Source organism: Engraulis encrasicolus, chromosome 10, assembly GCF_034702125.1.
Source record: "Engraulis encrasicolus isolate BLACKSEA-1 chromosome 10, IST_EnEncr_1.0, whole genome shotgun sequence".
Lineage (NCBI taxonomy): Eukaryota > Metazoa > Chordata > Actinopteri > Clupeiformes > Engraulidae > Engraulis > Engraulis encrasicolus.
The window spans coordinates 31,797,752-31,807,365 of NC_085866.1; the positions used below are offsets into that span (position 1 = coordinate 31,797,752).

General features: G+C 41.4%; 1 long non-coding RNA gene across 3 annotated transcripts; it reads left to right on the forward strand.

Moving 5' to 3' along the window:
• The first annotated feature begins 2,813 nt into the window (after positions 1–2,813).
• Positions 2,814–6,053, forward strand: LOC134456192 (uncharacterized). Of its 3 annotated transcripts, none has more exons than XR_010036255.1 (5): positions 2,814–3,009; positions 4,043–4,163; positions 4,391–4,485; positions 4,833–5,001; positions 5,225–6,053. It is a non-coding gene; the product is annotated as an uncharacterized LOC134456192 (long non-coding RNA). The 3 variants fall into 3 exon arrangements; XR_010036254.1 differs by lacking the exon at positions 2,814–3,009 and adding an exon at positions 3,339–3,354; XR_010036253.1 differs by lacking the exon at positions 2,814–3,009 and having other exon boundaries at positions 3,368–4,163.
• Positions 6,054–9,614: the final 3,561 nt, after the last annotated feature.

Here is a 9,614-nt window from a genome sequence, read left to right on the forward strand (position 1 = left end):
CATGGCATCTTCAGCCTTGCCAGAACTGTCCATCCCCCCGACAAGCGATGCCCTCCACCAGCACTGCAAAAGGGAAAATTATCAGGCTAAGATAATGAGGTCATGTGTGAAGCAAAAGATTGGCGCTCCATCTCCCACTGAGCATGGCTGGCATCTGGAAGATGGACAACTTCACGTGACATGGATGACAAGAAATCCAGCCCCTGACTCTGTTTTACATGTCATACACTGTGGTTGCAGAGGGAGTGCCTGTGAGACAAACAGATGCTCCTGTTTCTCTGCAGGACTCTGTTGTACAGACCTGTGCAGGTGTTCCAACTGCTCAAACTCAAAGGAAAAGGAGGATGAAGAAGATGAAACCTGCCCTGACACTGACAGTGAGGAGTAGTGTGTGTGTGTGTGTGTGTGTGTCCGCCATTCTATTCCATTTGTATCATTATTATTCCTTTTATTATGGTTATGTATATAAGTTAATACCAGTTCATGAAAATGCCGGTTCATGTGTATGCCACTTGTTTTTTTTATTTTTTATTTGTTGTATAGTTATTAGTGAATAAATGAATACATGAATACCTGAATGGTCCTTATCATTGATCATTAGATTATTTCCATTTATTAATGTGAATATGAAAAGGTAACCTTATCATCCACTTGCATAATAGTTGTTGGTGCTATAAACAAAGCACTGTTACAATCACTTAGATGGTTATCAATAGCCTGGGTTATCTATAGCCTACTTATTGTAATTGTTTCCATTAATTGCTCAAAACCACAGTATGAAATGTCAATTGCAAAATTGTGCCTTGTGCTGTAAATAAAGCACTGTTTATAATTTATTTAGAACTTATTCCAATCCAGAGATATATGCATGAGTATTATTTTTGATAATTGTTATTATATGTGAACATGAAAAGGTAACCTTATCATCCACTTCAAGTCAAGTCAAGTAGGTTTTATTGTCAATTTCTTTACATGCACTGGTCATTCAAAGAATTTGAAATTACATATTCACTTGCACAATAGTTGTTGGTGCTATAAACAAAGCACTGTTTGGAGTTACAATCACTTAGAGGGTTATCAATAGCCTGGGTTATCTACAGCCTACTTATTGCAATTGTTTCCATTAATTGCTCAAATCCACAGTATGAAATGTCAATTGCATAATTGTGCTTTGTTCAGTAAATAAAGCACTATTTATTATTTATTTAGAATTTGTCCCAATCCAGAAATGTAGGCACAAGTATTATTTTTGATAATTGTTATTATATACCCTCTTCAAAAGGGTATTTTGGGAGATTCTTATAGGTAGGTCAGACTTAACAACAACAGACGGCTTGTCATTATTTTCAGTTTTTCAGACGGCTTGCCACTTTTTCCCCGTAAATCGGCTACGTGATTGGTTTTAAAACGGTCACATGGTGTCCAGTGACGTAAAAATCGTCATTCCCTACAGAGGATAAGATTTCTTACTAAATATCACTGTTTTAATTACGTGCACGATTACATGAAGCGGACATTTCACGGTAAGTTGAACATAGCTTTGGTCGTTTCATAATCTAATGGACCTGCTGTTCGGAAGCTGTGGAGCGAGGCTGAACGAAAAGGGCTGTCACCCTACGGCCTAGTGCTCCTGGACACGGAATTGTTTTCCGTGCTCCTGGACACAGAATTGTTTTCCGTGATGGGCACACGGAAGTGCTTTCTATAGGCCAGGGGTCCGCAAACTTAGGCCCGGGGGCCGGATGCGCCCCGCCAGGCCCCTTTGACCGGCCCTCCACCTCTCTGTATCTCACCATTTGAACTGGCCCAAAGAATCAATCCTCACAGAAAAAAAGACAAAATATAGTATTTTTTCAATATTTTATTTGGTTTATTAACAGGCCTTCCTACAGTTTAATTATCAATAACTTAGTGTGAAGTTTTTTGTCTTGATAGTTTCTCATCTCACTGTAATATAAACAGGCCTACCATTTCTATTGTATCACTCCTAAACTGTCAATCACCATATTTTTCTAAGCTTTCCTTGCTATTTTTACATGGCTATTGGAAATTAAAAGGAAAACCTGTGGTATTTCAAATTGAAAAACATGTGAAGTATTCACTCACGTCTTTTGTAAATCACTTGTAATGATAAACTATTTTGTGCTAGAAATTATGAATGAAGGAAGCAAAGGACGGCACTCTTCAGATTTTTCTCTGTTTATTCTCCTACAAACGTTTCGGGCAAAGCCCTTCTTCAGCGTGTAATGACGATGGCCGTGCTACAAATTATGGCTATAACAGGCAGTGGCCTAGTATAAAGTCCACATGATTGATCCCGGCCCCTGATCACAGTCAGGAACGATAATGTGGCCCCCAGAGAAAAAAGTTTGGGGACCCCTGCTATAGGCTATTACCACAGCTCTGTGTTAACTCTATCATTAGAAAATACATACCAAATGATAAACCTAAACAAAATAATGCTATAGCAATTTAAGTTGTACCCTGACCAAAACATTCCCTAACCTTAAACTGTCATTAAAGACATATTTTTGAGAAATACCTTTTCCAGTTGGTTGCTAGGCTATCAAATTCATATAATGAATGAAAGAAAACGAACTGTGCACAGACCAAAACAATCCCTAACCCTAACCTGTCAGTAAGAAATGTTTTTTTTGAGAAAAAAATATTTGAAATTAGAAAAATCCTGAGAAAACACAAGACTGTGGAAACATAGAACTGTGGGAGTATAGAGAGAGCACTTCTGTGTGTCCATCACGGAAAATAATTCTGTGTCCAGGAGCACGGAATTTTCAATATGGTCCAGCTGCGTCTTGTCCAGCTAATACCGCTACGCCCATTCCTCCTTACTAGACCGCCCTCACAGTAACGCCCCTTTGGCTGTTCAAGTTTCTAAAGTCAGTGACATGCTGCCGAATGACAACACTTGTAAGCGCCGCGCGGGACTTATTAAAACGACTGGATGGATTTCGCTGGATGGATTTCGCTGCAGCGATCACTCAACTGTCGGTAAGATTTCGAATAAAAAGCATGAATATACATAACGGTTACTTTACGAGTTGACTTAGTCGGAGTGCGAACAGAAAGTCGGAGGTGTCATATTTGTTCAACCTGGTGTTAAACGTAATTTCAATTCTTGACCAGTGCATGTAAAGAAATTGTAAATAAAACCGACTTGATGTAGTAGTGCTAAAAATAAACCTTTATATTTTCTCTTAGTGAACTTCTCAAAATATATGGGCTAATGTAGATACCACTTGGGATGGGTTTATCGTTACCTATTGTTTCTGATGGGGCGTTAATTGGTGTGGCACCCGGAACTCTCTTCCTCACGGGGTGGAAGATTGGCAAGGGGTAAGCTGTGTTTTTTCCCTCCGTGTCACAAACTATTTAATGATGTTTCTGTACTTTAATTTCTCTGCTACTTTATTGATCTTTGATGGGAAGATATTCTGTTACGTTTGTGTTGATATTTTCGTTGTAATTTTCGCTCAAAGTATGTACATTAGCGCCATTAATGTCCGCGATCGTTATGAAGTTAACAGGTGCTAACGAGCAGATTGGGAAGTAAATAAATGCTACTGGATCGAGGCCCCTCGTCATCTCTCCTGCCTCTTCAATCATCCAAAGACTGTTTAGTCTGTTATTTTAATGTAATGGTCGGTTCATGTCCGTTGCATTGACTTGACTTGTCATTGGGTCTGATTTTAAATGTGCCATATAGTTCAATGTGGGAGCAGGTTCACACACTAAATAAGACACTAAGGTCAAGCACAAGCAGATTTTTTGTTTTATTTTTCTCAGAGCAGAGTAGAGCAGATGTTTCAGGTTGCTGCCATCAGAGAGCAGTGACTTGACCTCAGTGTCTTATTTAGTGTACTCCCACATTGAACTCTACTTTTTGGGTCCACGCACCTACTTATTTCTAAACATCTAGAGTGCAACAATACCCATGCCTCCTAATGTGCCATATAACCTGTATCTCGCCTATTGTGTGTGTGTGTGTGTGTGTGTGTGAGTGTTCGTGAATGTGTTCACGCAGATATAAGAAGTTGGGGTTGGGGTTGATGATCCACATGATGGTGATGGACCAGGACAGCTCTGGACCTCCTGACTGGCAGCTCCATCCTCAACCTCCCTTCCTGTCCTTCACACATGTGCAGGTAAGGCCAATTTTTAAAAACTCACTGCATTGTCTGAGGCAAAAGTAGGAGAAAAGGAGTGAGTGAGTGAGTGAGAACCCGGCCATTACATGTGATGTGACCCTTAAAGGGCGTGTGTGTGTGTCCTAGAACCAAGACAGTGGCAGTGTGTGTCTGTCTGTCTTTGGTTAAGGATATTTTTAAGATACTACCTTGTTGTGTTAACATTATTTTGCTATTTCTGACAGGCAGAGGCAGTTTTCTGAAGGATGGTTAATGTCAGTATCAACATGTTGTGATGGAGGCTTCCACCTGAGCTGAACACAGAAACTTGCACACAGTGGTGAGTAAAACACTGAATCTGTTTTGTTCTGCACTAGACCAATAAGTATTTCATACAGTAATTCCTTTCTGTGCTGTGTTTATTTATTGAAAAAAAAATGTGGATAGAGGATAATACAAAACACTGGCACTGTAGTGATCCCTGCACAGGCCAGAGGCTGTGTATCTCTTCAGCCTGGTGTTCTGCATTAAAATGATGGGTGTGATTTTTATGTAGTGTATTCTATGTATCCCTCTCGTGTGTGTGTGTGTGTGTGTGTGTCTGTGTCTGTGTGTGTGTGTGTGTGTGTGTGTGTGTGTGTGTGTGTGTGTTTGTTTGTGTGCATGTGTTTGTGTGCATGCGTGCAGATGGAAGCAGTCGTTCCTGTTCAGCATTGATATGCCGGTAATGGGTTTGATGAGCCACAGCGTGGTGATGGGCAATCAGCATCAGGACCAGGGCCGCTCACAAGGAGAACCTCCTGCCCTGCCTCTTCATCCTCAACCTCCAATCTTCCTGCTCTTCACACATGTGCAGGTGATGACAACCTCTAAAATGCACACTTGACTTGAGGCAAAGGGGGGAGAATAGGCGTGCATGCATGCACGTGCACCAAACTTTAAGACAGTAGCAGTGTGTGGGGGGGGCATGTGCACAAGCATATGCACATGCTCATGTCATGTCCTTCTGTAGGTAGATAGGGGTTGGTTGTTTTTGTCTTAATTGTCATTCATAACATTAACATGCCTTTTTTTGACAGGCACAGAGCCAGTTTTCAGAGGGAGGGCTGATGACACCAGCAACTTCGGATCTGAACCTGATCAACCCAGCACCAACCACTGTGCCGCTCCTCCTCTGCCAACTGCACCACATGGCTCCACCATCTCAAAAAGGCACAGACACTACTCCACTTCCTGCGAAGGATGAGAGAAGAGCCGACCTCCCCACAACGGCACTCACCACCTTCTACAGGGGTGTCATTGAGAGCATCCTGACCAGCAGCCTCTCTGTCTGGCATGGCAGCCGTCAAGCTGAAGACTAGAAGGCAGTACAGAGAGTGGTGAGGACAGCAGAAAAGCTCATAAGATCACCCCTACCTGTTCTCCCTACTACCATCAGGGAAGCGCTAGCCCAGCATGCGGTGCTGCAAAAGCACACTGGGAAACGACTTCTTTCCACAAGCCATCAGACTCCTCAACGCACTGAAGAAAACCACATGAATAACCAAGGACACGGGAGAATATTCCATGAACACTTCTTTCACCATGCCACTTACACTTAACTCATTGCACCTTGTATACAGCATCTTCACACCACCTGTATGAACTCCTCCTGCCGTGTGTGTGTGTGTCCACTGTGTTTGTGTATTTATTGTCCATCAGTATGTTAATCTTATTATTGCACACTGTTTGGGTGTCTGTATTTATAGTATGTATCAGTCTATATTTAATGCCAATGCCTTATTTTTAGTTATTAGTTAAATGCACATTGGAGACTGGTCAAACACAATTTCAAACTTTGTGTTAACCCTCTTGTTGACCGTTCACACTTCATAGTGTAAAAGTAAACAGAAATAAATTCACATTTCATTCCTGTCTCGTTCACTTCTTTCAGCAATGTATGTGGCCTACATGCAGGGAAGCTGACAGGGGGGACAAATGGGTCCGTTGACCTGGGCCCAGTGAGACGAGGGGTCCAGGAATGGGTCCTCATTACATTGTATGTAGTCTATGTATTGAGTGGGGGGCCCTTTCAGATGACTTTGTCCTGGGCAAAGCCAAAGCTGTCAGCGGCCCTGATTATGTATGCACAAACACTGGTTATGATGGTAGGAAAATTTTTCTCTGTTTTCTGATGGCCTTTGAATTAAGACAGGCCAATCTGGAACCTCTCCTGGATAAAGAGGTAAGCTTCAATGGTGTGGTCACTCCTAAATCATAGACAGACATGGAGTATGGTAGGCCTATGGTAATGAAGAAATCGTTTTCTCCAATAAAACAAACAAATAGCCTATTGCTATTTTAAATACTATTTCATATTTTTTCATTAATATCTGAAGAGTTCAGATGCAAAACCCCCTAACTCCATTTCTGAAGACCTGCACTTTAGAGAACCCAGTTGTTGGTTTGGTTTACATTCATGTAGGCCTACTTGATAATACATATAAATAGTTATATTACATAGATCAAATAAAAAAGTATGCAATTTTGATAGCTTTGTATTAAATATTAATGAATTAAGATTATTTTCTGAAAAGGCACTTAGGGGGTTTTGCATCTGAACCCTTCATCTGCTCTTTTCAAGCTGGCCACATAACTGTGGTGAGGTGACACTCATTAGGCCTACTTCAAAAAGTCGGGAATGTGTTGCTGATGTACATCGTACAACTTTTCTAAGTAGCCTATATCATGTCTTACCAAGTGAACAACCTCGCCTGTAAGGGTTTTTTAATTATTATTTGTCGGGGTGTGTTAATCCTGGAAAGGATAAATCTGTGGTATAATCATATAGCCTACCCAGTGTTAACAGTGACCTCGATACACACAGCTAGGTGAGGTAATGCCAACGCATTGACAGTATATATTTAGGCAATATATACAGTATTTACTGTCAATGTGTCAACGTTGTGTTGAAATCAAAGCATTTTGGCGACCTGATACGTTATGACAAATCTGTGCATAGCGACACGAGTTCTAAACAGTAGGCTACAATGTCCGAGGTACGGGAAGACAAAGCAAAATACATTGGGATTAGAAAACGTGTGATTTATCTCACTTTCTTACATAAATTGTTGAGAATATTATGTCAGTGGAATGTTCAGTGAAACGTTTCTCTGGAAGATAACAATTTGCACGGGATATCTTTGAAAACATGGAGCCTTCATCCGGAAATGGCCTTGAAAATGACATCATGCAGTATCCCTTCACGATTGGCCAATACGGCAAATGCCGGGAACGCCCATGGGCGTGCTTGCATTAGGGGTGGAACTGTTTTACTGCAGCTGGACCCTTCTCGGAATTTTGGCAAAATCCGTGCTCCTGGACACGGATTTTGTGTCCTTAACATCCGTGTCCAGGAGCACGGAATTTTTGGAGATCATGTTGCATGTCTAGACTGGGCAGGGAAAAAGTAGGCTATATCACAAACAAAACCGTGGGAAAAAAAACAGGTTCAAGACAAAAATCCAGGACAAATATTTTTTTCCAGGACATTTACTGAATTCCAGGACATTTCCAGGACTGGAAAACAAATCTCTAAATTTCCAGGTTTTCCAGGACGTGTGGGAACCCTGTACCTGGAAAGTGTAAATAGGCGTATTGTTTGGTTGAGAATGAAGCCAGCCACTTAAAGACCCATCAAATGAGAGAATAGGCAAATGTAGCCTTTGTGTCAGAAAATTTCATTTTTAGCCTATAACATGTCGCCAGATAACAGATTAGAACCCGGCGCACTCACGTATCATGCAGCGCGCCTACCCGCTGCGCCATCTACACCACCTTCTCAGCATCAAGATTTGCTTGAACTTATCTTCAGGACAAGACAATCAGGACAATAAACTTTTTCTAAAAATGTGCTTATTATCATTATTATATTGGAGTTTTAACAGGCATTACCACCCCATGCACTGTTTTAATAGGGAGACTGGCTCGCTCTGATCTCGCAAAATGCTGGCAGGAAAATGCGGAACGGTCCGGTTGTGCCACAGTTTCCTGCAGGTTGAAATTCTTTGCAGCACTGATTCACTTAGCCTGGTGTTTAACCTGGGAGCTACCAGGTTAGAGTTGGAGCATAAATTACCGTGGCAACTCAGCTGAGTTTCAGGTTAGCAAGGCTGATGGAACGGAACTCTGTCTAAAAATAGCGTAGTTTACCGACTTCAGTTCGGATTTGGGGTTACCGCCGTTGATGGAATGGTCCCCTGGAAGTAAAGTAAACACTGGTCCTGGATCACTGTGAGTGGTAAAACTAATAATGTTCCTGGATCACCAAGAGGTAAAATTAACAATTGTCCTCATTCATTGTGATTGGTGAAATAAACAATGGTCCTGTGAATCACTGTGATTCGTGAAATAAACTTTGGTCCTGCATCATTGTGATCAGCAAGCGGTAAAATAAACAATGGTCCTGGATCGCTGTGAGCGGTAAAATGAACAATGGTCCAAGATCACTGGGAGCTGTAAAATCAATAATAGTCCTGGATCACTGTAAGCGGTAAATAAACAATGGTCCTGGATCATCGCGATACATTGGTCCTGGACAACTGTGAGTGGTAAAATGAATAATGTTCCTGGATCACTGAGAGGTAAAATGAACAATCGTCCTTGATCATTGTGATTGGTGAAATAAACAATGGTCCTGGATCACTGTGAATCATCACATAAACTTCGGTCCTGGATCATTGTGATCTGTAATTGTTAAAATAAACAATGGTCCTGAATCACTGTGAGCGATGAGGAAATTATGTTCCAGTGTGAGTGGTAAAATGAACAATGGTCCAAGATAAATGTGAGCAGTAAATAAACAATGGTCCTGGATCAATGTGATTGGCGAAATAAACAACGATCCTGGATCACTGTGATAAGTAAAGTAAACATTGGTCCTGGATCACTGTGAGTGGAAATATGAATAATGTTCCTGGATCACTGAGAGGTAAAATGAACAATTGTCCTCAATCGTTGTGATTGGTGAAATAAACAATGGTCCCGGGAATCACTGTGATTCGCAAAGTAAACTTCGGTCCTGGATCATTGTGATAAGCAAGCGGTAAAATAAAAAATGGTCCTGGATCGCTGTGAGCAGCAAAGAAATTATGTTCCCGGATCACTATGAGCGGTAAAATGAACGTTGGTCCTGGATCACTGTGAGCAGTAAATGAACAATGGTCCAAGATCACTGTGAGCGTTAAAATGAATTATGGTCCTTGGCTCCGTTTCTCGAAATGTCGTTATCAAAGTCCTTCGTACGAGCGACTCAACTCTCTCTCGACAGTGACGCTCACCACTAAATCCAAGGGAACGGTAAGACGTCATAAGACGGTCTTAACACATTGAATACCGGTGGTGCTTACGAAATTATGTCGTAGAATACCGGCATTCTAAGCCCTTTTTTGACGTTTTTTTGTTGAGTGACAGAATATTGTGTGATGGTGC